Consider the following 3,655-nt stretch of genomic DNA (forward strand, 5'->3'; position numbering starts at 1 on the left):
GGTAAAGTAAGTCTACGATACCTGATCATACCATACTCTTGGCCTTGGAAACATCAGGAAATATTATCAGCTGAATGGATCAAAGGGGCTGGAGCCACCCATGACTCAAATTCATAACAGCAGCATCCTGAACAGAAGAGTTTATCAAGGCAGGCAGAGAGAGAAATCATCCGCCTCGAGACAATTCAAAGGCAAAATCCTTTTTCTCAACTCTGTCCCTGTATCATACACCCTCGGTGATGTCTTAGGCACTGGGCTTTCTTAGCCATTACAAGAAGGCTTCTTAGGGTCCAGTGTCCTCGCTCCATTCTCCAAGGAGAGATTCGGAGTGATGACAGGACAGGGCGGCAGTGCGCGGGAGAGAGGGGAGCTTGGAGCCTGATTCCTGCTTCTTACAAAAGGAGGGAGAGGACTTGCGGGAGGTCAGGAAAGAGCAGAGGCAGGGTTAGAATCCAGGTCGCCTGTCACCCAAGGGGGAGGGGGTCCAACCTCTGGTTTTTTATGGAAATAATTGTCTTGCCATTCAAATACTGATTCTGAGTGAATAGAAGCCATGCGAGAAAAAAAGAAAACCCACAAAAACAAATACACAAAAATCAGTGTTTTGACCCCAAAGAGAAAGAGGAGAGTCAGAAGAGAGGGACAGAAACAGAATGACTTTTGTTCTCGATCCACCTCATACACCACCCAGAATAACCCGCAAGAGTGTATTTCACAAAAGGAATAAAAATGAACTTAACGTTAAGCTGACTATGAGGGAAATGTGTGGATCTTACTTTCTAGGAATTCAAAACTCAGAATATAGGAAACAACATTAAAGTCTTTTTTTTTTTTCCCCTGGTGATTATTAACTGTTTCATGATGTTGGTGATGACGCCGTTGATTCCTGTCTGCCAAGACTTATGCCATTTCTGACTTTTTCTATTTAGACCCTAGTAGTTCATACCCTGCTCTAAATTTACAGCACTGAAGCAGGCACTGGCGTTTGCATCTGGATGCCAGGACATTTGATTTATTTAAGCAGTGTGGGCAACGAACTTTACTCTCTACCAGCCTCCTCCAGGCAACGCCCCATGCCTCCACCCCCCACCCTCCTCTCCAAAGGGCCCTGGACCAGCTCCCACACGTCTGGCTTGAGGCATCCCAGACTACCCAACCCCCAGCCACTGCTCTGCACTGCCTCACAGCAGACCAGCACACCAGAGACAAGTGTCCTGGCGTGGTCTAGCTTTTCCAGCCAGTCCCCCTTCATCACTCTCATCACACATGGGCTCTGGTCCCAGGGAGGGCCTGGCACTGTGTTAGGTACTCCAGGTATCAGTCAGGAGAGAGAAGGGTGGGAGCAGACAGAGGGAGAGCTTAATGTTCTGTCCCTGAAGAGCTTGCAGTCAGAGGTAGGAAGAAATTCTTCTACTATGATTCTTGTCTTCCTTTCTCCCCTAATTAGGAGGAGATGTAAATTCAATTCTGTTGGGGTTTGTAGGGCACAGATGCAATCAAGGAGAAGGCAGACACCGGTGTCTGGCTTGCCCTGCTCCCCGTGGATTCCACAAAGACCGACTGGCATGCTCTCTCTAAGGGGTGGTGTGACGCACGTTGCACCCATTATCCCATTATTTTGGAAGGCAGGCGCGGCCATGCATGTGCTGTTGTGCAGGGCAGAGGTGACATAAGCTGGTGGAGACCTGCATGTGTTGGCAACTTCTTTCCTCTGGGCCAAGTCTCGTTGTTAAATACACACACCCTGCAAAGCAGAGGAGAATTGAGCTCATTAGTATGATTGTTTATAATAATCATGATAACAATTGCAACATGCTCTCCATCGTAAGAGAAAATGACGCTCCTGACCTTCAGTAGAACTGAAGCTCAGCAATGCTGAGCAATGCTTTGCTGGGCTTGTGATGAGTCTGTAGGAGCTCAGGGTCACTGCCAGTTCAGTGCTAAGAAGAGGGATGAGGCCCGGTGCCTCCCGTGTCCTGGCATGTGTAGAATGGACTCCCACACTTTCACCACTTTTTCCTCCTCGGAAGAGGACAGAACTGGAGAAAATGGATGTCAGATATGCCTAGGTTCAAATTTTGACTATGCCACATACTACCTGGGTGACCTTGGGACCAATGGCTTGACTTTCTGATCATCAGTTTCCGCATCTGTAAAATGGGTGATAATACCTACTAAGACTGGACTTGTGAAGATTCAGCATCATGTGGGCACACTGCCAAGCACTGTGACTGAAGCAGGGTGAGCACCCAATACATGTTAGCACTTACCACTATATGATGAAAGTGGGTGCTTCCTATAGGTTCTGATCTTGAAGGAACAAACTGTACTGGCTTCCTCCAGTCTGTCTCACTCCCACTCCAGAAGGCCCTGGCTGTGCCTGCACCATGAGACACCACATCCTCAGAAAGCTGGGCAGCCCAGCTCCAGCTAGACTTCTGGGAGCACTGTCATCTGAATCAGGCTGCGCCATCAGAGCCAGGGAGGGCAGCACGGAGTTTGTGTCTGGTGAGGGCGGCTGAGCAGAGAAGAACCTCAAAAATGCATCTTCATAATGCATCTCAGGCAGTGAGAGTCCGTGCCATTCTGATTCCCGTACAATGGAGGGTGTTCCCCCAGGCATCTCAGCTCCTCTCTGCCTGCCTGGGAAGAGCAGGCTTATGGGGACTGCCAAGCAGTTAGGGTCAGTTCCAGCCTGGATGTTCCCTGTGGTTCCACGTCGAAGGTAACTAGGCAGAATCTTTTGGTCTGCAGCACTTTCCAGGGGAGGCGTGGGAGAGGAGGAGGGACCCCAAAGTGATGGGGAGACAATGCAGCCACCCAATAAGCAGAGGGGTATCTCTTAGGAACCCAGCTGATTCCCTCAAAAACCGAAAAAGAGGGCTTCCCTGGTGGCGCAGTGGTTGAGAGTCCGCCTGCCGATGCAGGGGACACGTGTTCGTGCCCCGGTCCGGGAAGATCCCACATGCCGCGGAGCGGCTGGGCTCGTGAGCCATGGCCGCTGAGCCTGCGCATCCGGAGCCTGTGCTCCTCAACGGGAGAGGCCACAACGGTGAGAGGCCCACGTACCGCAAAAAAAAAAAAAAAAAAAAAAAAAAACGAACAAGAGAATGAACTGCTGAGTCAAGAAGAAGGTTTGGCTTTGGAAGGAACTTCTGGAACCTTAAGACAACATCCCCATTATACAAATGTGTCATGCTTTCCGATTCACAGCCAGTCTCTTGTTTGATTCTTCTGAAGCAGCATATGCGGGAACCAGGGATATTATTTCCACTTCCACTGGCACTGAGAGGCGTAGCCAGGGATTACACGACCTAATGGGTAGCGTGTTTCCTTTTTTGGAATCTCTTAGAAAAAATAAGGGAGGAAGGCCCTTTCTCAGACCTTCAGTGCCAGGCACAGAGCAGCAGCAAAAGTCATGCCCCCGAACTGAGACCTTCACCCAGTCCTCACATTTCACACCTGAAGCCCAGTGGTCAACACTCACCCCCTGCATCCTGCAGCCTTCTCACCCGGGACACGCAGGAGTCTTTAGATGTTTCCAGAGACCTGTTCACATAGGTTTAGGGCTGTAGTTGGCTGACCCTCCCAGAGAATATTCTCCTCCCAGAGCAACATTCTAGATGGATGGAGAGAGGGAAGGAGGGTTAGGGAA

Source organism: Lipotes vexillifer, unplaced genomic scaffold, assembly GCF_000442215.2.
Source record: "Lipotes vexillifer unplaced genomic scaffold, Lipotes_vexillifer_v1.1 scaffold111, whole genome shotgun sequence".
Lineage (NCBI taxonomy): Eukaryota > Metazoa > Chordata > Mammalia > Artiodactyla > Lipotidae > Lipotes > Lipotes vexillifer.